The sequence below is a fragment of the Lontra canadensis genome, unplaced genomic scaffold, assembly GCF_010015895.1.
Source record: "Lontra canadensis isolate GAN:19392208 unplaced genomic scaffold, GSC_riverotter_1.0 scaffold77, whole genome shotgun sequence".
Taxonomy (NCBI): Eukaryota; Metazoa; Chordata; class Mammalia; order Carnivora; family Mustelidae; genus Lontra; species Lontra canadensis.
The window spans coordinates 8,653,566-8,679,288 of record NW_022631071.1 but is presented as its reverse complement, the minus strand read 5'-3'; the positions used below and the strand labels follow the sequence as shown (position 1 = coordinate 8,679,288).

Genomic DNA, 25,723 nt, shown 5'->3' with positions numbered 1-25,723 from the left:
ATGCTAGTAGATGAAACAATAAGGAGAAAAGTTATTTATAAAGCCTCTAAATATGTCTCCACAAACACTGACTTACTGTAGTGATTTTAGCATATGTTTACAAACACTTTGATATACCCCTTTCTAAGAGGTAGATTTTAATTCCCTTGCCCTTGAATGGGGGGTGAACTTTACTTCCCTTCACTTTGAGTGACTTGCCTCTAATGACAGAGTATGGAAAGGAGATGCCTGGCACATATCCTCTTAACCATGTTATCAGGGTTAATATTATCAGGGCTAAGTCATGTTGATATTTAACTTATGGCATGACCATGATAGTACTAACAACTGGCAATACTGGGTGTTTATGAAGTTCCAGGAGCCGTGTTAGTTGTTTTACGCATGCTAACTCATTTAAGTCTTGTATCATCCTGTGAAGTAGGCACTATCATTTGTTTAATAGTATAGATGGTGAAACTGAGGCACATAGGGATTAAGTAACTTCCTCAGGTCACACAGATATTGAATGCTAAGTAAAGATTTGAAGCTAGGTAATGTTAATCATTGTACTATCCTTCTTCTCCTATAGAAAATATGGAAGGGGTGGGATACAAATAGCCTAGCAACTTTAAAAATGCTTATAATGAAATGTGTGTAGGCAGAAAGGTGGTCCAACTAGTTTTATTCATTCCCTATTTTGGTTCTGCATCACAAAATAATTTTATTTCTGCCCTCTCATCTTTATGGGGCTCAAGGTTTTGCTATAAAATGTAATCAGGTGCAATGATTTCTACCAGGAACAATAGCTTTCTATTTCCAAGAGACTAAAATGTATTTAGCTATCACAAAACAGTTTCCACAGAACACCAATTAGGTTCAATGTTCCTGTGCCATATTGAGAATTGACACTACAGATAAAGGGTTGGTATCCAAGATCTATAAAGAACTTCTCAAACTCAACACCCCCTCAATAATAATAATAATAATAATAACAATAATAATAGTAATAATAAATAATAATCAAGTCAAAAATGGGCAGAAGACATGAACAGACACTTCTCCAAAGAAGACATATGAATGGCTAACAGACACATGAAAAATGTTCAATATCATTAGCCATCAGGGAAATTCAAGTCAAAACTGCATTGTGATCTCACCTTACACCAGTTAGAATGGCAAAAATTGATGAGGCAAGAAGCAACAAATGTTGGAAAGGGTGTGGAGAAAGGGGAACCCTCTTACACTGTTGGTGGGAATGCAATTTGGTACAGCCATTATGGAAGAGTGTGGAGGTTCCTAAAATAGTTAAAAATAGAACTACCATATGATCTAGCAATTGCACTACTGGGTATTTACCCCAAAGATAGAGATGTAGTGAAAAGAAGAGGCACACGCACCCCAGTGTTCATAGCAACAGTGTCCACAATAGCCAAACTGTGGAAAGAGCTGAGATGCCCTTCAACAGATGAATGGATAAAGAAGAAGTGGTTCTTATATGCAATCAAATATTACTCAGGCATCAGAAAGGATGAATACCCAACATTTACACCAATATCGATGGAACTAGAGGAGATTAAACTAAGTGAAATAAGTCAAGCAGAGAAAGATGATTATAATACAGTTTCACTTATAAGTGAAACATAAGGAATAGCATAGAGGACATTAGGAGAAGGAAAGAAAAATGAAGGGGGCATATCAGAGAGGGAGATGAACCATGAGAGACTATGGACTCCAGGAAACAAACTGAGGGTTTTGGGGGGTGGGGGATGGGTGAGCCCAGTGATGGGTATTAAGGAGGGCATGTATTTCATGGAGCACTGGATGGTATATGCAAACAATGAATCATGGAACACCACATCTAAAACTAATGATGTACTATATGGTGACTAACACAACATAATAAAATATAGATAAATAAAAAATAAATAAAATATACATCTTGAAAAAAATTTCTTTTCTACCTCTTATTTATATTTGCATCATGCGATATACATCATTTCAGAAAAGACTGTTTTTGTATGTATTTCACCAAAACAGTGATTGAATCTAGAACTACTAATATTTATAGTCTGGGAACACAATGATGTCCTTTTTAAATTAAATCATAATTGAAAACATAAACCCTTTTTTAGCAGCTAATTTACATATAACATCTAATGAAAATACCAGCAATAATACTGAGCAATAAACTGAAGGCAATATAGGTGAATGCAATGATATCTCAAGATGGGGTTAGCTACTCAATTTTTAAATTAATTTTAAGAGGATTTTAGTAGGGGCGCCTGGGTGGCTCAGTGGGTTAAAGCCTCTGCCTTTGGCTCAGGTCCTGATCCCAGGGTCCTGGGATTGAGCCGCACATCGGGCTCTCTCTTCAGCGGAGAGCCTGCTTCCCTTCCTCTCTCTCTGCCTGCCTCTCTGCCTACCTGTGATCTCTGTCTGTCAAATAAATAAATAAAATCTTAAAAAAAGAGGATTTTAGTAAATGGTTGTTTTAATGGTTCTAATGTGCCTCATTTTAATGTATAACTGTGATGTAAAAGACATTATTTGTAACAGAAAAAGTAATGCTGAGAAATATACTCAATGCTTTTACAATAATTCATCTATGAGAATATATTATTTTAAATAAGTAGTTTATTTTCCTGTTGTTACACAATATGAATAAATGCTTTTGTGCAGTTAGGAAACTCCCTCCTTATCTACTTAAATTCCTTTAACAGAATGATTTCAATTAAATCCCAAGTTACAATCTCTGACAACTTCTCCTCCCCCCCAAAAAGTATTGTATTGACAAAATTCTCACTATCATCTACAATCAACCAATCCATTGTTCAAACAAAGCAACTATTCTGACAATATTTTGCTTTTAAGGATATATCCTCAGCTCAATTACTCAACCACTGTCTATGCAAACACTGTTATACATGTAGGGATAGAAAGTATAGGGAAGGAGAGAATAGTTATTCTCTAAACTTTCTATATCTGTTTGTTTAATCATCTAAAGAATTCTGCAGGCTCTTTCCATTATATTTATTTATTTATTTATTTATTTAGAAAATTTTATTTAAATTCTAGTTAGTTAACATATAGTGCAATACTGGTTTCAGGACTAGAATTTAATGATTCATCACTTACATACCCAGTGTTCATCTTAACAAGTGCCCTCCTTAATACACATCACCTTACATCTTTAATGTAACCTACTGTAGACAGTGCATTCATGAGAAATTCTATGGGAAACTATCTTTTGAAGTTACTTTCATATATTGGGACACAATATATTGCTGAATACAACTTAAGATGTGACATAAATGCTGAACTAAATATCAAAACAATAAGGTGTTCAAACTGTACTAACCCACTCTCTAGCACAATGATACCCTGTTCAAAACATTTCAAACATGTTAAAATCCTTCACCTATGAGAAACTGCCATTATGGCTTTCCCCTATTATGATCGTAGTAACAGCTGAATTCTACTTTTGGCATAAACTTTATTTCAGCTTTTTCCTTTTAGCCCACAGAGGGAAGTTAGGCTTCCTCTTGAATAACTAATATGAGTCTGTAGAAACTCTGGAGCACTAACATGAAACATGAGCTAAGGCATTCTCCTAACCTAGTTCCAATTCAACAGTCCAAAATCAGTGTTCACTGAGGTAGACAGGACAATTCTCAAATGTCCACATTCCAATCTCTGGAACCTGTGAATATATCACTTTATATGTCAAAAGTGATTATGCATATATGATTATGGTTATGCACCTTAAAATAAGGAGACTATCCTGGATTATCTGGGTATGCCCATGCAATCACATGAGCCCTTAAAAGTAGAAAAGAAAGGCAAAACATTCAGAGATGTGGTTGAAGAGACAGGAGAAGGGAGGAGTTAAGATGGTAGAGGAGTATGGGGACTCTAATTCTTTTACCTAGAATACAACTAGACAGTTATCAAATCATTATAAACATCCAAGAAATCAATCAGAGATCTAAGAAAACAAAATTGTAAGCCTACCAGTAGAAAAGTGACCACCATTTGGAAGGTAGGAGGTGTGGAGACTTAAATCTGGTTTGATATAGCTGAGGATACAGCAAAGGAGAGGGAGTCTTCTTAAGGAGGCTACTGCAAAGTATTAGAAGCAACCAATCATCCTAGATTTCTTTTTCCTCTAGCTTTAACTTTATCACTTATTTGGCCAACAGATATTATCATGAAAATTTGAAGTGATGAAATTTCTCACTGGCAATATTTCTATCTTTCATTTGAAAAGGGGTTATTTTAATATAGCCTTTTCCAAGGTCATAGCAGGCCAGAGGTAAAAAGAAGAGTTTATGTAACACAGAAATGATGATGCAGACAAAAAATAAATATTTCGCTGGATCCCACCCTTTTTTTCTTTTGCAATTCTTCTCCCACTTTAATTTATTTAATTTTTAAAGTACAATTTATTGAGAGTTTATTAAGTGTCAGTCACTTAACTTGCAAGTAAATAGGTTCAATTACTTTTTAAAAACATTTTTATTTATTTTTTAAATTTCTTTTCAGTGTTCAGAGTTCATTTTTCATGCACCACACCCAGTGCTCCATGCAATACGTGCCCTCCATAATACCCACCACCAGGCTCATCCAACCTCCCACCCCCTGCCCCTCCAAAACCCTCAAATTGTTTCTGAGAACCCATAGTCTCTCATGGTTCATCTCCCCCTCCAATTTCCCCCAACATCCTTCTTTTTGCCATCTTTCCCTCATCCTATGCACACTCTAGCTCATTAACCAAATAAGCTGGGTACCCTAGAGTCTCACATATGATGTGTTCTCATGTTTTGCTTATGGCATTCACCATGTTTCTGCTTTTTTTTTTTCCTGTCTTAGTCAAGCTCAGATATCTTCAAATATCTCTAGTCTCTGATATAAAAATAAAAGGGTAGTTCTGCCTCTGATGAAGGCTTATTTACTGTTGCCCTCTATTGTGTAGGGCCAATGCCATTGAACAGATGTGATTGTCAGTTGACTTATGAGCTAAACCCAGTCTGAGACTCCTTACTCCCTCCCTTATCCCTGGAATGTGGGTTTCCCTTGCCTTTCCCATTCCCAGAGGCTGCTCCAAGTACCTAGCTTTGATATACTGATATGGTATTGACAATAGTATATATAACAGAACAGTATATATGACTGAACTCAGTTAAGGCCTCTATAAACTTTTAAGATTTGGTGGGCAGGTGAAGGAAACCATTGTCTTACTGTCACCCAAGACAAGCCTCAGATATAAGTTCCCTTTGCTTATTAAAACTGCCAACTATCAACTTGGAGTAGTCTGTTTCTTTCTTCATCTCTCCCTGCCTGCCCTTCATGTATGGGAGTTGGTTTTAGATTTCACCTAGGAAGCTCCAGTGCAAGTTATATGAACAAACAATGGGGTCATAGAATAGGGATCACAGAGGTTGCTAGAAAGCTAATGCTTTGTTAACTTTTCCACCAAAATATACCCAAAGAGAGAAAAAAGAAAAAAAAAATGCCCGCTAAGGTACACTGCTACAATACACATTCTTTGAATTCAGGGTTTTAACAATGTATAAATATTTCACACTTTATTCCATTATAAACCTTTGTTTCTTTTAATATAAAATAATATTTTCAACCATTCACAATCAAGTAAAATTGATGATCAGGGAAAAGAAAAGAAATATGAAAGTATAAACAGGTAAAATGCTTTTCAGATTTCTTTTTTAAGTTTGAAAAAATTGCCATTTATTTGAAAGAAAACTTTTAAATTTAATAAGGAAATGGCAATAATTGGTACTTACATGAATTCAAATGTTTTCACTAAGCACCAAATAGAATAGTTCCCAATCTTTTCACTAAGAATCTCTATTACTGAAAGACTGCCTAAAACTTAACCAGTGTATTTAAGTTTTTAATCGATAAATCTGAAGCTGCCAATCACAGCTTCTAACTGACATGAAGTAACCATATTAAAAAACTTGAAGCCATGTAATGTGAGTAAAAATTACTTTTAAAAGCTTTGTTCAACCTACATGAATGAGATTTGTTGGCCTCAGGCTGTGTGCCCCACATACATGCACAAAAACAAAAAAAAAAAGAGTCATAAATATTATACATAAAAAATAAATGATCTCTGTACATTTGGAACAATGCCTACTTCTCATAAAGGGCACAAACACAAATCACTAATTCTCAGGGAGAACCAAGAAAGGATGGTAAAGAGAGAAGTCTTGTGTCATGGGGATGTGGTAGAGAGGGCATGCAGAAGCTTCAGGGACCAGGAGGCATCCAGGCCGAATAACCTAAGGTAGATGTCAATGTTATGTAGGGAGGGGCCTTCAAGGCTGAAAGAAACAAAACTAGTGAGAACACACAGTGGTAGAAGTACTGCCTGTTCAGAAGAAAATAAAAGCATTTTTTTCTGGTAGGGAGATGTAATCTGATAAGAGACTTTAATAACCAAGGAAGCAAAATCTCATCCAAGGAAAACCACATACAACACTGGTCTGTATTTCTCAACAGCAACTCAATAGAGAATATCTTTGGCCTATGTAACCAAGAAGAGTGCAAAACGTCTTCCCAACACTGAGGATCCCATGATCTTTGAGGGTGATAAGTCACTGAGGGTCCCCCTGTAGCCCACTTCCCACACCTAGGCCCCAGTCCCTTAGGACCAATGTCACTCATTAACAAGAATATCCCTTAATAGAAAATTCTGTTATTAAATAAATAAATAAATAACAAATACAGAAATGGCACAAGCAAACAAAACTCCAAATAAAAATAGATAATCATAGCAAGCTTTAACGTCTCACTCTGCATGTATGCCTCAACAGTCCTGCTGAGAACAGTCTGTCCCCTTACTTAAAATTATTCATCACTGCATAGCATAACAATATTTAGCATATCCCTGTTCCTACTACATACCTCACTCCAAAAAGTGAAAAACAAAACAAACAAAACACACACACACACACACACACACACACACACACACACACAATATAAACTTAACTAATAATATTTGACATCAACCTAAGAATACTACTGTATTACTCTACACTAAGGTATATACTACTACACAAGGATATTATAATCATTTCAACCTATTTACAAAATATCCTCATTCTGAGAGCTCCAGAAACATTACAAACATTGCTGCATTACATTTCTCTTCTTGAGATAATTTAAAACCTTGAAACAGGCAAATTTACCTATTTTCCGCACTACCACAGAGGGGTAATTGTCATAAAAGGTGTACAACCAAGATCCTCATCCTCTGATTCTCAGATCAGATCATAAATTCTTTCTTTCAGATCATGCAAGTTAACCTAAAATTGGAAACCCAAAGAGATTGTCATACAAAAAATGCAAACAGAAAAAATAAACATAAAAAGGAATCTGTAAGTGGTATTACACTAACAATTTAAATGTTGTTAAAGACAGAAAAATTTACTTGATTTACCAAAACTATAGACATTTCATAAAGTATTTGAGAAATAATGCTTATAACAATAGGGGGAAATTTTTAAGTGAGACAATCAAACAAAAATCATATTGTTCTTTGGCAAAGAGTTCTTCCAAAATGTCATATCCACAAGAAGTAATGTTTGACTCACATGCCAGATCACTTTCAGGTCAAATTTGACTCAGGTTTTGCTTGGTGCAAGGATATTAGCAGATGCCTGCAGGAGGTAGGTCAAGGAGCACTGAGAGACTTTGGCTGGCTTTGTGTGATGCAATGTTGATGTCCTCCAGCACCTGCTGCCAATGCCTCAGTTTTGTCAAGTGCTTCTGGACCAGAACATCTTTCTGCTATAATTCACTTCTTAGTTCTGAGACATCCTCTTTCATAACTTGCTCTGGTTCCTGAACAAATAACCATAATCTTTTTTGTTTGTTTGTTTTTTAGGAAAAAATATAATGTTTACAATATCCAGAAATTTCTGTATACACTGATCAACACCACTTCGAATTTCTTGCTGATTCATGTCATTGACATAGTGAATCACAAGAGAAGTGAAGCAAACATCAAGAGATGACTCCAAATCCTCTACCAAGGTACTGGTAGAAGTTTTTGGAGGGCCTGGCACAGTCTAAAGAAACAATGCCTGGCCTCTGGAGTCCCTGGGGTGTCCAGGTAGCTGCCTGGAAAAGATACCTCCCAGTGGAGCCAATGTTTCTGAAAATCTCTTTTTCAGGTTTCTAAATTGTCTAATGGAAATGAAGTTCCAGTCCCTGGTTACAACATGAAATCATTTTAATAATGTATGGGGTTAAAGGGGTCAGAGTCCTCCACAAGATCTCTCTCACTTCTGTAAGTCCAGGGGATCCCCAAAACCACCCATAAGTTTAAAATTTTATTGAAAAGATGCACAAAATTATGAAAGTTGTTATATCCATAAATTATTACAGAGAAAGTTTACAAATTAAAATCAGCCAAATGAAGAAGCATATGAAGCAGAGACCAAGAGGTGCTTAAATAAGAAGCTTCCAGGTATCCTCTCCCAATCAAGTATGGATGGTGTTACCTCCTCCCAGTCAATAATGTGTGACAATGTGCAGAGTATTGCTATCCACAGAAGGTCACAGAAGCCTCTAATGTCCAGTTTTTATTGGGGTCTGATCATATATTACCCAAGTAGCTGATCTTTATTTTCTATCCCCTCAAAATATTAAGCTTAGTATCTTTAGTCATCATTTTTTTCTCCAATGGTCTGAACTAAGACTGTATGACCCAAAGCCCCTATCATAACTCACAGTAATAAACTCTCTAATGGCCACAGGCTGTAAGCAAGCAAAGATACTCCTAGCATGCAGGACATTTCAGGAACCTAGAGATAACCTCCCAGCACCAAGGACAATTTTCAGACTGCTTTTAGGTAAAGTTTATTCCTCATGTACCCTAACAAATTTTTATCATTTAGGTAAACTATAGCTAAAAATCACATTTCTCAAACATAATCATGTAATACGCCCTCTAAACCATAGATGTTTAGTCCTCCAATATCAATGAAAAAGTGCTTAACTTTCCTTTGTATAGAAAAATCTCTAGAGAAAACTCTAGAAACCAAAAGAATGCATAAAATAAAACATTACACTAGTGACTTTCCAAACACTATTGAGTATAGCTATAAAACCAGATTTTCATTATTTTCTGGGAATCCTAAAATGCATGGTGGTGTTTTTATTTTGATTAGTTTCTCAGGTAGTGTCCTTGCCTTGTTCCTTTCCCATATTTGAAAAATGTAGATTATTCATGAAAGGACAGATCCAAAGCAAATAAAAAAAGAAACACAGAAACAATGACAATTAGCAATCTTGTTTTGTTTTTGTTTTTGTTTTTGTTTCACTTATTTGAGGGACAGCAAGAGATAGAGAGAGCACAAGCAGGGGGAGGGGAAGAGGCAGAAGCAGACTCCCTACTGAGTAGGGAGCCCAATATGAGGCTTCATCCCATGACCTCAAGATCATGACCTGAACTGAGGGAAGATGCTTAACCAACTGAGATACCCAGGGACCCCATTTAGCCACCTTGTTTACAGAAGCTTCAGACAATAGTATAGCAGGAAGTATTGGCTTTGAGGATTATCACTAGATTCTCACTGTTTAAATGTCACTGAGTATGAAGCTGAGCTAATGTCCCTGTGATTTAGGTATTTTCTCCTTTTAATTTTTTTAATTTATTTTTTATTTTTATTATATTTTATTATGTTATGTTAGTCACCATACAGTACATCATTATTATTTTTTTTTTAAGATTTTATTTATTTATTTGATAGAGAGAGATCACAAGCAGGCAGAGAGGCAGGCAGAGAGAGAGGAGGAAGCAGGCTCCCTGCTGAGCAGAGAGCCCGATGCGGGGCTCGATCCCAGGACTCCGAGATCATGACCTGAGCCGAAGGCAGCGGCCTAACCCACTGAGCCACCCAGGCGCCCCTCATTATTATTTTTTTTTATGTAGAGCTCCATGATTCATTGTTTGCCTATAACAACCAGTCCTCCATACAATACATGCCCTCCTTAATACCCACCACCAGGTTCACCAATCCCACCAGCCCACTCTGCTCTAAAACCTTCAGTTTGATTCCTGGAGTCCATAGTCTCTCACGGTTCATCTCCCTCTCTGATCCCCCCCCCTTCATTTTTCCCTTCCTTTTCCTAATGTCATCCATATTATTCCTTATGTTCCACAATAAGTGAAACCACATGATAGTTATCTTTCTTTGCTTGACTTATTTCACTCAACATAATTTCCTCCAGTTCCATCCACGTGGATGCAAATGGTGTGTATTCATCCTTTCTGATGGCTGAGTAATATGCCATTGCATATATGGACCAAATCTTCTTTATCTGTTCATCTGTTGAAGGGCATCTTGGCTCTTTCTACAATTTGGCTATTGTGGACATTGTTGCTATGAACATTGGGATTCATATGGCCCTTCTTTTTACTACGTCTGTATCTTTGGGGTAAATACCCTGTAGTGCAATTGCTGGGTCATGGGGTACCCCTATTTTTAATTTTTTTGAGGAACCTCCACAATGTTTTCAAAAGTGGTTGTACCAAATTGCATTCCCACCAACAGTATAAGAGGGTTCCCCTTTCTCCACATCCTCTCCTACATTTCTAGTTTCTTGTCTTATCAATTTTTGCCATTCTAACTTGTGTAAAGTGATATCTCAATGTGGTTTTGATTTCAATTTCCCTGATGTTGAATATTTTTCCATGTGTCTGTTAGCCATTTGTGTATCTTCTTTGGAGAAGTGTTTGTTCATATATTCTGCCCATTTTTTTGACTTGATTATTTGGTTTTTAGGTATTAAGTTTGAGAAGTTCTTTATAGATCTTGGATACAAGTCCTTTATCTGTAGTGCCTTTTGCAAACATCTTCTCCCATTCCATTGGGTTGTCTCTTTGTTTTATTGACTTTCCTTTGAACATGTAGGAAAGGATATTTTTTCCAGTAAGGCTATAATTCTGAATAGATGGAGAGACAAGGAGCTTCCAAGACTGGCAGAAACTGAAAAAAATATGGGCCACTAGGCTGGTCCTGCAATAAATATTAGGGATGGGGGTTCAATAAAAGGATAAAGACCCCAAGAGTGATATAGACCAGAAATTTACAGAAACAATCTATAGAAACAAGAACTTCACAGGCAACATGATTACAATAAAATTGTATCTTTCAATAATTACTCTTAACTTTAATGGCCTAATGCTCCTACAAAACAACACAGGGTTGCAGATTGGATAAAAAGACAGGACCTATCCATATGCTGTCTTCAAGAGACTCATTTTTTAAATATATTTTTTAAATTTTTTATAAACTTATATTATTAGCCCCAGGGGTACAGGTCTGTAAATCGATAGGTTTACAGACTTCACAGCACTCCCCTTAACACATATCCTCCCCAATGTCTATAACTCCACCACCCTCTCCCTCCCCCTCCCCCCAGCAACCCTCATTTTGTTTTGTGAGATTAAGAGTCTCTTATGGTTTGAAGAGACTTGTTTTTAACCTAAAGATACATCCAGACTGAAAGTGAAGGGATGGAGAATGATTTTTTCATGCCAAAGGACCTTAAATGAAAGCTGAGGTAGCAATTCTCATATCAGAAAAATTAGATTTTAAGCTAAAGACTGTAGTTAGAGATACCAAAGGACACTACATCATGTTAAAAGGGTATATTCAACAAGAGGATCTAACAGTTGTAAATATCTATGCCCTCAACATGGGAGCAGTCAAATACATATGCCAACTATTAACCAAAATAAAGAGACATATAGATAATAAGATGCTAATAGTAGCTGCTAGTAGTGTGTTATTATCATCACTCCACTCTCAGCAACAGACAGATCATCTAAGCAGAAAATCAACAAAGAAACAACAGCTTTGAATGACACACTGGACCTGATGGACCTCATAGATATATACAGAACATTCCACCATAAAACAACAGAGTACTCATTCTTATCAAGTGCACATGGAACTTTTTGCACAACAGACAACATACTAGGTCACAGATCAGGTCTCAACTGGTATCAAAAGATTGAGATTATTCCCTGCATATTCTCAGAGCACAGTGCTTTGAAACCAGAACTCAATCACAAGAAAAGTTTTGGAAGAAATTCAAGTACATGGAAGATAAATACCACCCTGCTTAAGAATGTTTGGAACAACCAGGAAATCAAAGAAGAATTTAAACAATTCATGGAAACCAATGAGAACAAAAACACATAGGTCCAAAACTATGAGATATGACAAAGGTGATCCTAAGCAAGAAATACACAGCTATCCAAGCCTCACTCAAAAAAATAGAAAAATCCCGAATACACAAACTCCCTTTACACCTTAAAGAACTGGAGAATCTACAACAAATTAAGCCCTCCCCACACACAAGAAGGGAATTAATTAAGACTTTAAGACTTTAAATTAAGTATTTAAGAGATCAATGAATTAGAAACTAGAAAAAGAGTTGAGTAGATCAGTGAAACTAGAAGCTGTTTCCTTGAAAGAATTAATAAGATCAATAAGCCACTGGCCAGACTTATTCAAAAGAAAAGAGAAAGGACCCAAATAAATAAAATTATGAATGAAAGGGGAGAGATAGTGACTAACACCAAGGAAACAGAAACAATCATCAGAAATTATTATCAACAGCTATATGCCAATAAATTAAACAACCTGGAAGAAATGGATGCCTTCCTGGAAATGTACAAACTTCTAAAACTAAAATAGGAAGAAACTGACAACCGGAACAGACCAAAAACTAGTAACGGGATTGAACCAGTTGTCAAAAATCTCCCAAAAAACAAGAGTCCAGGGCCTGATGGATTCCATGGGGAATTCTACCAAATGTTCAAAGAAGAAATAATACCTATTCTTCTGAAGCTGTTTCAAAAAATAGAAACAGAAGGAAAACGTCCAAATTCATTCTATAAGACCAGCATTACCTTGGCCCCCAAACTAGGCAAAGAACCCATCAAAAAGCAGAATTACAAAAAGGAGAATTACAGACCAATATCCCTGATGAAAATGGATGTCAAAATTGTCAATAAGATCTTAGCTAATAGGATCCAACAGTACATTAGAAGGATTATCCATCGTGACCAGGTTGGATCTATCCTGAGATTCGAGTGTGGTTCAACATTTGCAAATCAATCAATGTGCTAGAACACACAAATAAGAGAAGAGAAAAGAACTATATGGTCCTCTCAATTGATGCAGAAAAAGCATTTGACAAAATACAGCATCCTTTTCTGATTAAAACTCCTCAGAATTTAGGAATAGAGGGAACAATCCTCAGTTTCATAAAAACCATCCATGAAAAGCCAACAGCAAATATTATTCTCAATGGAGAAAAGCTGAGATTCTTTCCCTTAAGATCAGGGACAGGACAAGGATGCCCACTCTTGTCACTATTATTTTTCTCCTTAACTACATATATATTTTTCTCTATGAATATGCCCTGGGTTATATATAAAAATGCAATGATTTGTAATTATATTCTTGTTTTCTCTTATTGTTCCCTGTTCAACAGTACTTATATATTATTTACACTGAGAACAATTAGGGAAAATCTAAGTGACCTGCTCTATAGCAAGCTGCTGGCATATTCTTATTTAGTATGCTAATTAGGTAGTCTTGTTCTGGGGAGACTAGTAGCAGTTTTTCATGCAGGGAGTCTATACCAACCTAAGCCTAAAGGATGTAATGAACAGAATCCAAAGAGCCATGGGATAAGGGCCTCCCAAAGGAGCTGTGAACTTTGGTCTAAGGCCACAGCCAACCCACCAGCACCTTTCAGAAGCAGCTAGAGGAATATTCTTCCCACTCTGGATAACATACTGTACCTCACATTGACTGAAGCCAACTACAAACAAGACTGAAAGGGACCTGGATAATATAGTCCAAATCAGTAACTCCCATAGTCCATGGAATAAAGTAGAGAAAAGTAGAGAGTGGAGCCAGCAAGGCAAATACATAGGTCTGAGAACTAAGCTCTGGAGAAGCCCAATGCTTAGAAGTTAAGGAAACTAAGATGGACAAGCAAAGGAGACTAAAAAGGAGTAGAAAACAGGTAGCAAGAAAACTAAGAGAGTGTGACCTCCTAGAGCCAAATAAAGGTGTTTAAATAATAAGGAAGTAAATTTTTTAACTGTATCATATGCTACTGGGTCAGAAGTAAATGGATCGAAAATTAACTGCTAGATTTGGTAATGTAGCTGACCCTGGAAACTTTGAAGAGAAAAGCATGAAAATAAATGAAGATCACCCCCATGAGAATAAACAGAAGGTACTCATTCTGAGCTTTCACTATAGCAAGTGACACTGCCACTATCCCTTGCATTTGGGAGATACTAAAAATCTTTCAGAAGAATTGGAAAGCTTTATAGTGGGGGGGGGAAGAAGAGGCTTCAGTATTGCTTTGATTGAAGTTTGTGGGCATGGAGAAGCCAATGACAAGCTAGCTAGAAGGGGGACAGCATATGTGATTGGTTTGGGGATCATATTTGGTTTTCTCTGGTTGGCCTGAGTTGGGAAGGGGAAAAGAAATCAGAGAAGCTGCAATCATTGACCAAGACCTGACTCTTTTTTTTTTAAGATTTTATTTATTTATTTGAGAGAAAGAGACAGAGATAGTGACAGAGATAACAAGAGAGAGCACAAGCAGGGAGGAGAAGCAGGCTCCCTGCTGGGCAGGGATTCCCAATGCAGGACTGGATCCCAACTACCTGGGATCATGACCTGAGCCAAAGGCAAATGCTTAACTGACTGAGCCACCAAGCCATCCCAAGTCCTGACTTTTCTGGGCCAGTTGCTGCAAAGGTTGTGGTTTGGTTTTCTGGACTGTTTGCTATAGAGGTTGTGGGTCAGAATTCTGTTGTCAAAATGATCTTGCCATTGTCCATTTGTATAGTCAGTCTCTCAGGGGTTTCAGTGGAGTACAGGGGTTAAAGAATGATTTGAATGGTGCACTGATGATTGTACAGTCAGGACAGAGAAATTATTTTAAGATTTAAAACTGAGGTAATTTAATGTAGGTGATTGGTGATAGATGAGCTGAGGAAACTAATGAGAAACAGTAAGGGAACCCAGAGATAAGCAACCTAAAGGCAGTTATTCCATCCTTAGAACTGAAGGAATAATAGAAAGCAATAGTGTTTACCAGATCCCAGTCCAGTCCAACAGAGGCACATAGTTACCAGTTGTAAAGGCATACAATCTGCTGCTGCTTCTTTGCTCAGTGCCTGAGGCATTATTGACCTATCCTAGAAGTGTATTAGGAAACCTTTCAATTTTACTGTTTTAAACTGCCCAGTATGCAGTATATGTAAGACTAGTTCCTGGCCACTTCTGTGTCCACTAAATGGCTGCTCTTCCTGCTCTCTACAACAAAGTTGAATATGCTAAACAATTATCAATTCCTTAGTTAAGGTAGTGAATTAAACTTCATATCCCTTTTGGGAGCTAATTTCCTATCCTAAATATGAGTCAGCTTAGCTTTTGGGTGCCTGAATGCCATGATTTCAGTTCTTGTCAGGCCCCTCACTCAAAGGCTAGATTATTTAATGTAACTAGCTGGAGAGATGGTTTTAAATGTGTCCACAATTCTTTGGTCTCCCTCCCTTTAAGAGGCAGAACTTAATTCCCCTTTCCTCAGTGCATGCAGACTTAAAGACTTGCTGGTAATAATAGAATAATGCAGAAAGACAGAGTATGACTTCAGAGACTAGGTCATAAAGGCACTGTGACTTTACTCTCTTTCTTTGATCACTCAATCTGGACTAAGTCAGCTGCTGTGTCAGGAGAGAATGTCCATGTAGGAAAGAACTGTGTCTTAACAGCCACGTGAATGAGACATTTTGTAATTTGATCTTATTGTCCTAGCCAAGTCTTCAAATGACTACCACCCAGGTTGAGTCTTCTTTTTCTTTAATTTTTGTTTAAATTCCAGTTACTTAATGTACAGTGTAATATTATCTTCTGGTGTAGAATTCAGTGATTCATCACTTCATACAATACCCAGGTGCTCATCCCAACAACTGCCTTCCTTAATATCCATTGACTATTTGACCAATCCCCATGCCTACCTCCCCACCTGTAACCATCAGTTTGTTCTCTTTAGGTAAGAGTATTTTTCCTGGATTGCTTCCCTCCCACCATGTCCATCTGTTTTGTTCCTAATATTCCACATATGAGTGAAATCATATGGCATTTGTCTTTCTCTGACTGACTTATTTTGCTTAGCATAATAGTTTCTAGCTCCATCCATATCCTTGCAACTGACAAGATTTCATTCTTTTTTTTAATCATTTTTTTTCATTTTTTTAATTTATTTTCAGCATAACAGTATTCATTGTTTTTGTACCACACCCAGTGTTCCATTGCAATCTGTGCCCTCTCTAATACCCACCACCTGGTTCCCTCAACCTCCTCCCCCCACCTCTTCAAACCCTTCAGATTGTTTTTCAGAGTCCATAGTCTCTCATTGTTCACCTCCCCTTCCAATTTCCCCCAACTCCCTTCTCCTCATTCTTTTGATATTTGAGTAAGATTATATATATATATATAATATATATATATATATATATATATGTATATACCTGTCCTCCTTACCCATTCATCAGTCAATGGACACTTGGGCTCTTTCCATAACTTGGATATTATTGATAATGATACTATAAACATAAGGGTACATGTGTCCCTTCAAATCAGTATTTTTGTATCCTTTGGGATAAATACCTAGTAGTGTAATTGCTGGATCATAAGGTAGTTCTATTTTTTTTTTTTTGAGAGAGAGAGACTGAGAGTGCTTGTAGGTGTGCATGAATGGGAGGGGGGCAGAAGGACAGGGAGAGAGAATTTTAAGCAGACTCCATGCTGAGATGAGCCTCAATCTCATGACACTGATATCATGACCTGAGCCAAAATCAAGAGTCAGATGCTTAACCTACTGAACCATCCAGCCACCCCAGGGTAGTTCTATTTTTAACCTTTTGAGAAACCTCCATATTGTTTTCCTGAGTGGCTGCACCACTTTGCATGCCTACCACTACAGCTTTGTAATATATCTTGAAGTCCAGAATTCTGATGCCTCCAGCTTCACTTTTCTTTTTCAAAGTTCCTTTGGCTATTTGGGATCTTTTGTGTTCCATACAAATTTTAGGATTGTTTCTTCCAGCTCTGTGAAAAATTGCTCATGACATTTTGATAGGGAATGTATTAAATGTGTAAATTGTTTTGGATAGATTAGGCATTTTAACAACATTTATTCTTCCAATCCATGAGCATGGAATGTTTTTTTCCATTTCTTTGTGCCATCTTAATTTCTTTTTTCAGTGTTTTATAGTTTTCAGAGAACAGACATTTTACCTCTTTGGTTAAGTTTATTACTAGGTACCTTACAGTTTTTGGCACAATTGTAAATAGGATTGATTCCTTGATTTCTCTTTTTGCTAACTCATTATTATATAGAAATGCAACAGATTTATCTATATTGCTTTCATTTCCTGCAACTTTACTAAATTTGTGTAACAGTTCTAGCAACTTTTTGGTGGAATTTTTTTGGATTTTCTATCATATCGTTCACAAATAGTGGAAGTTTGACTTCTTCCTTGAAGATTTGGATACATTTTAGTTCTTTTTGTTGTCTGATTGCTGAAGTTAGGACTTCCAATACTGAGCCAACCAGGCGCTCCCAGATTCTGTCTTTCATATAATTTATTCATTCTTCTGTTTCTTCAAGCCTTGTGGTCATTACATCAAATCAGTTTCAAATTTCAGTTATCATATTTTTCATTTCTGACTTTTATTTAACGCCTATTTCTCTATAGTAAGGGTCTCCCTGATGTCTTCCATGCTTTTCTCAAGGCCAGTGGACATCCTTATGATTATTGCTTTAAATTCTCCATCAAGCATGTTACTTACATTTGTTTCAATTAGATCTCTGGTTGTAACCTTTTCTTATTGTTTCATTTGGGATGAATTCCTCCACCTTCACATGGTCTTTTTCTTTTTCAGACATTTGCCTAGGTCTCTGTATTCTTCACTGTGTTAGAAAAGTCTGTTATGGGGATGCCTGGGTGGCTCAGTGGGTTAAAGCCTCTGCCTTCAGCTCAGGTCATGATCCCAGGACCCTGGGATTGAGCCAGGAGTCAGGCTCTCTACTCAGCAGGGAGCCTGCTTCCTCCTCTCTCGCTGCCTGCCTCTCTGCCTACTTGTGATCTCTGTCTGTCAAATAAATAAATAAAATCTTAAAAAAGAAAAAGAAAGAAAAGTCTGTTATGTTTCCTGCTTCTGAGAGTAGTGGCTTTATCGAGAAAAGGTCACATAGTGTCCAGGGGCTGGCACTTCAAGGAGTGTCTCTGCTCTGTGTGCACTCTTCTGTTGTGTTTTTGTTCCTTTATACTTCAGGTGAGTTTTCTGGACAGGTTCTTCTTGCATGCCCTTGGCAGTGTTTAGACCATGGCCACTGTGCATTGAGTTTTAATTAGGTGTACTCTGGTCTGCTTGTTAAATGAGACCTGAAGCTACTTCCACTAAAACTGAAGCCTTGAAGAATTCTTCGGTGAGTACATATGGTGTGTGCAGGGTTTTCTGCTGGTCTTCTGGGGGAAAGGGCCCTTTCCACTGGTCCTTAGGCACATTTACCTGAGAAAAAACTGTACCCACAGATTGAAGGTTGGCGGGACTTGGTGTAAGCAGTTTAGACAGTCAGTGTTGGCACTGTGCTGTTTATTGAAATTGGTTTATGTTGAGGGTTGGGGGAGAGAAATTGTGCCAGTTAGCTCCTTTTTTTCCTGCTGCTCTCAGGGAAGCACTCCTAGAAGAGTGAATGATTTTCTCTAGCATGTCCTAGGCATTTTTCAGATTGCTGTTTTCATGTTCTCTGCCTCTAAAATGCTTGCCTGCATGGAGCAGCACAGTACACTTTGGGCTCTATCCCAAGGTTGCTGACTTTTAAAACCAAACATAAGGGGCATGCTGTGAATGGAACCTGTGCTGGTCTTCTGGGGGAGGTATGGATGCAGCTTTCATGGTGAAAGGCAGTTGCACCAGACTGCAGGATAATGGGATTTGGAGCAAAGCAGGCTTAATGGTCACTTCTGGGTTAGCCACCCTCAGCAAGTGTCTCTGTGCCTATGCTGAGGGGTGGGGGAAGCCAATGGCTCCTATAGGCTTTTTTGTACCTGGATAGGCATCTCTATGAATGCTGTCTCCCACACATATAAGAGTGAAAAATTTCTCCTTCTGTGTCTTAGGAGATCCTCAGATCCTGGCATCTGTTCTGAGGTTGCTTGCCTATCTTCTCTCCAGGAGTAGAGCAGCACTCTCAGGTGTATCCCAGTCAAACCTGCCAACCTGTAAAATGTTAGCATTTGAGCCCTGGTAGTTGCAAAAATTCACAAAAATCAGCCTCTCTCATTTTCCCAGCCAATAGCTTGGGGAAGTGTTCCCCTTGTGTGCATCCCTGTGAGTTCCACTCTCTCTTGCCTTTCTCCAAGACAAGGACTTTCTGCTTTCTGCAGCACCCATAATCAGTTTTTCACCCAAACCATGTCTCCACACTTCCTACTTTCCTTGATGGGGCCTTTCTCTCCTTCTAGTAGTGCAGTATGTTCTGTCAGTCCTCAGGTCAATTTCTTGAATATTCAGATTATTTGATAGTTATCTGGTTGTGTTCAAGAGATGAGAGAAGCCCAGGGTCCTCCTAATATGCCACCATCTTAGCTCCTCCACAAACAGTTCTCAACACAGGCTGAGTCTTGATTGAAATCTCCTAAGATACTTTTAGGCAGGACCATACAGTTCAGCCAATCCTGGATTCCTAGCCCATAAGGACAATATGATGTAATAAATCTTTGTTGTATTGAGCTGCTAGGTATTAGAGTTATTTGTTATATAGCAATAGATAGCTACTACAACTGAAATTCTGTTCTGAACAGATGGAAAACATAGAATCCAAACACTGACACTTATAGGGCTATAAGTATCACTACTTCCTTTTATTTCACTCTATTTACCATATTGGATTTCTTTAGATATCAATTATTACTGGATGAAATTAAAATTCTCCAGATATTTGGCACTTATTTGTAACATTGGCTACTCACAGGTGGCCAGACTAATTAATCCATCTAATCCTAGCCCATTTATAACTAGGCTTATTAGTTCCCCCCTTCATGGTTTAAATTGAAGTCAATATGGATCCTGACACTATTTTGTCTGTATTTTCATTCTGTAACAAACACTAAGAATACCTTACTGTATTTCAATGACTATGATAATCATTAAAGATAAAACTAAGTAAGAGGCAATCCCTACATTCATAGAATTCACAGTTTGTGACACAAATTGTTACATCTTACCATACCCATTTCCCTTTCCTCCTTTAGTAATAGAACTTAATGTTTTATCTGAGCATATGACACCCCAGAACATAATTATATTCTCTATCTTCTTTCTAGGCTGCATGTGGCCAGGTGACTAAATTATTTCTAACGAAATTTGAAAGGAAATATTTTCGCCCCTTTTGAATCAAGTCTCTCCAGAGACAAAGTACCCTTCACTTTTTTGCCCTCTTACTGCTGGCTGAAATGCATAAATAGTAGAACGATTTAGATTAGCTATCTTAGACTATCTGGTGGAAGTCTTGGGTGGAGAACTGTTACAAAGATTCTATCCTTGACTAAACTCTACTCAGGCTACTCTGAGTTTTTCAACTAGTCCTTAACTTTCAGAATTCCATGTTCATCTCTGGATTGTCTAATTTTAGAACGAATTCTAAGTTTAACCACAATACCCTATTTTCAGTATCTGATCACTGTCCATGTCTAAGGGGATTCTTCATCCTCCACTATCCTCCCAGTGATATCTAATCCATGTAGCCTTCCTTCAGCAAGAATCCTATCAGATCAGTTTAGCAAGAATCCCTTTACCCCTGATGCCGTAATTAATTTTCCATCTGCTGAACCCTTACCTTGTTTTCTGGCTATAAATTTCCACTTGCCCAGATTGTATTTAGAATTGAGGACAATATTTCTTTCTTACTGTTAAGACACCATTACAGTATCTTTATACATATTGCAATCCTCTTTATAATCTTTAACTGTTCCAAGGACTTTTTTTTTCCTTAAAAAATGGCAAAGCAGCAGGCTTACCTGGGTGGCTTATTTGGTTAAGTGTCCAGCTCTTGATTTCAGCTCAGATCATGATCTCATGATCATGGGCTAGAGTCCCACATTGAGCTCCATTCTGGGTGTGGAGCCTGCTTGGGATTCTCTCTCTCCTTTTCTATTTGCCCCTCCCCCACCTTTCTCTCTCTCAAAAAAATAGCAAAGTAACAAGTTAAAAGGATTGTGGAGCCACTATATGGGTTTGGATTGTCTACACTTGGACTGTGCCAGATAAAGAAATTAATTGTTTAAGCTATGTAATAAATCTTTAGTCTAATGAAAAGTGACATTAGTTCTATCTAGAACTAAGCAAAAAGTTTTAGGAGAGCACAGCAGAGGGAGAGATCAAGCACCAAAGAGACTCCTAAACTGTTACAACTAATCTCTCAGTTTGTCCTGAGCTTAATGAACTTGATTACTCTGTCATTCAACTGATAAAGACTATCACTTCTACTCTTTTCATCCTTTCAATCCATGATCACCTATCCCTTGATTTCTTCTTATAACAAAGCTGATTATTTTGAAATAGTGATTTCATGGGGTGCCTGGGTGGCTCAGTGGGTTAGAGCCTCTGCCTTCAGCTCGGGTCATGATCTCAGGGTCCTGGGATCGAGCCCCGCATTGGACTCTCTGCTCCACAGGGAGCCTGCTTCCTCCTCTCTCTGCCTGCCTCTCTGCCTACTTGTGATCTCTGTCTGTCAAATAAATAAGTAAAATCTTAAAAAAAGGAAAAAAAAGAAATAGTGATTTCATTTTCTTTCTTTTTTTTGTAATTTTATTTTTTTCAGTGTTCCAAGATTCATTATTTATGCACCACACCCAGTGCACCATGCATCACGTTCCCTCCTTAGTACCCACCACCAGGCTCACCCAACCCCCCAAACCCCCTCCAAAACCCTCAGTTTGTTTCTCAGAGTCCACAGTCTCTCATGGTTTTCTCACCCTCTGATTTGCCCCAACTCACTTGCCTCGCCATCTCCCAATATCCTCCATGTTTTTCCTTATCCTCCACAAGTAAGTGAAACCATATGATAATTGACTTTCTCTGCTTGACTTATTTCACTCAGCATAATCACCTCTAGTGCCATCCATGTTGATACAAAAGTTGGGTATTTATCCTTTCTGATGGAAGCACAATACTCCATTGTGTATATGGACCATATCTTCTTTATCCATTCATCTGTTGAAAGGCATCTTGGCTCTTTTCACAGATTGGCGACTGTGGCCATTGCTGCTATGAACATTGGGGTACTGATGGCCCTTCTTTTCACTACATCCGTATCTATGGGGTAAATACCCAGTAGTGCAATTGCAGGGTCATGGGGTAGCTATATTTTTAATTTCTTAAGGAATCTCCATACTGTTTTCCAAAGTGGCTGTACCAACTTGCATTCCCACCAACAGTGTTAGAGGATTCCCCTTTCTCCACATCCTCTCCAACACAAAATCCTAGAGGAGAACATATGCATAACCTCTTCAACATTGGCCACAGCAACTTCTTTGAAGACATGTCTCCAAAGGCGAAGGAAACAAAAGTGAAAATGAACTTTTGGGACTTCATCAATATCAAAAGCTTCTGCACAGCAAGGGAAACAGTCAACAAAATAAAAAGGGAACCCATAGAATCAGAGAAGATATTCGCAAATGGTGCTACAAACAAAGGGCTGATATCCAAGATCTATAAAGAACTCCTCAGACTCAACACACAAAAAACAGATAATCATGTCAAAAAATGGGCAGGAGACATGAACAGACACTTCTCCAAAGAAGACATACAAATGGGTAACAGACACATGAAAAAATGTTCATCATCATTAGCCATCAGGGAGATTCAATTCACAACCACATTGAGATACCACCTTACACCTGTTAGAATGGCCAAAATCAACAAGACAGTAAGCAAGAAGTGTTGGAGAAGATGTGGAGAAAGTGGAACTCTCATTTTTCTTTAAACCCTTCTTACTTAAGAAATTACTGGAAAATTTCAGCAATAAACACATTCAAATCTCTATCACCTCTGTAACACCAGTATAAAGCAAATACATGTAATCAACTTCTATCATGTAGCATCAAAATCATTATGGTATTTATGGGAGACTGAGAATAGGCAAAATGGGTGAAGTTATTTCTAGGTGGTCAGTAAATAGTTGGTTCACACTGTTAATAATACTACTTTGAGTCTATGACAGAATTACTAGAATCAACACGTTGACATTTTTACCAGGTGGTATTGCTAAGTAATGGAGTAAAAATCTCTTAAAATACCATATTTAGTTTTAAATACACTAAGATTTGTGTGTGTACAGAATATAATTGTCAAACTAAGGCAGAAATGTCACTAAAAATATCTTTGAGAGGTTAAAGTTCTCGTGTTGCCTCTCATTTTATTTCTTTTATTTTTTTCTGCAGACTGGCAAGGATCCACAGATTTCTGCTAAGGTGTCAATGGGGAATAAGCTTTCATATGGTGTTATCTCATCTGAGGATTTTAAGGGAATTGTACCCCTGCTTGACCAAAGAGATAAATTATATAAATCCACTAATTATTATGCTACTTGTAACTTTTTCACAAACCAAAGTCATCTAGAATCTACTGAAAATCCAATATGTATGTGATGTTGTATAGGGACAAAATTTTGAAATTTTGTTGGGGAAAAAACTGTTACACATAAAACAGAGGAAAACATAAAACAAATGTAATCAAGTTTAAATATTATGGAACTGATAACAAACGCATTTGAGTTTTAGAAACTGAGAGGTCACTGTATCTAGAGCGATTAAGGAAGATACCATGGAGGAGTCTGAATTTGAGGATGGGCAAGTTGGAAGAGGCAGGTAAAGCTTTCATTAAGCCTTGAAATTATGGTAATGGCATATTTCTATATAATCTGTATATGCATGCAATTAAAGACCCTATATATAGAGGTATGTAATGTATGAAATAAATTATATATAATAGAATGTATATATATATATATAATGTATCTGTTTTACATATAAAATATAACAAATATATATTCATAATTATATTTATATTGTATAAGTAATTTATATTCACAGTATATATTATACATTTATATATCATATAATAAAACAAATTACATATGTAACTTGTCTCAGTGAGAACAGAACATATCAAGTGATACAGCTAGATATTTTGTGAGCTATTATAGCTTGATACTGTAAAATATTTACAATAGGGTTTCCAATTATTTCTTCCTCCTTTCTTATAAGAAGATTGCAAACCCTCACTCAGTGTCATGTGATTTGCAGCACTTTCAAAGGGAAGGATATATCTTTTTTTTACCTTACTGCCCCTAACCACACGTCTGTCTTTGGCCAAAAGAATGTGAGTAAATATGAGATGTACTACTCTGAGAAGCAGCTATAAGAGCTACTGAGAATTCTAACTATGCTTTCCTCCTGTCTTGAGAAGAACATGTCATAATTATGCACAATTTCTTCAACTTCAGTCCTGAATGAGCAAGTATATGTAGTAGAGCTACAGGGAACCAAGAGATGACATATAAGTAAGTCTGAAGTAAATTTTTGGCTTATGTAAGTCACTGAAATTTGAATCTCATTTATTACTACCAAAATTTTAACACACACCAAAATGTGTCTTCCTGTTTTCAAAAAAATACATATGAGATTAAAAAAAAAAAAAAAAAAGAAGGCACATAGAAAAGAACAATAGTCATTCCCCAAAAAGTTGATACTGAACAATTACAGAATCATTGGGTCACTAGGATTGTTGTTGCTATTACTCCATGCAGTCAGGAACTCCCTTATACAAGCAATACTTCAACTGCTAGTTTAAGTACTAGTGGGCACATAAGGACTTCTGTCCAAACCCCTGCAGTAAGACACTTGACTAAAATTTAAAGAGGGTTCCAGAAGCTTGAGGTTGTGTTCCTGGGATGACCCACAGGATGAGTTCCTTTCTGGAAAAGCTAAGTACTGTTAAAAAAAAAAAGAATTTATTCTAGTCAGCACCTAATTATTAGTCTCACACTTCCCCTTTCTTAGAACATTAATTACAAAGGGTTTATAATTGTAAATATTTCCTTTGTTCCTTGAGGGGCACATGTATCTCTTCCAACTCAGGAGTGTCTTTCTTAGGGAAAAAGCCATTCTTCTGAAATGTAATCACCACCAAAGATAGGACCTCAGTCTCCTAGTCTCTATGGGAGGACAGAACCCTAATTTAGAACATTGCCAGTTAGTAGGCACAGGTAGCCTAATCCCATTGACTTTGACCAAACCTTTATAATTTTTCCCTTCTCTGGCTCTAGTCAAACTCTGATTCTCTGATCCTCATTTTCCCCTTAAAGCACCCAGTTTCTCTTGTGCAAATAACACTGGACTTTAATGTCTTCCTCTACTGTCAGAAGTTACTGAATAAAATTAGTTTTCACCACTCTAATAGCTGGTTTTATTTATTTGACAGAGTATACTGGTAATTATTTTAAAGGACAAGTTACTACTATCTTACATAAAAGCATGCATCACAACATTTGTATTTTTATAAGATTATATGTACCATATAACACTACTACTACT

The 25,723-nt window shown here is 37.2% G+C and overlaps 1 pseudogene; it reads right to left on the bottom strand.

Annotated features, from left to right (window-relative positions):
• Window positions 1-7,628: 7,628 nt before the first annotated feature.
• Window positions 7,629-22,136, bottom strand: LOC116881786 (annotated as a pseudogene).
• Window positions 22,137-25,723: the final 3,587 nt, after the last annotated feature.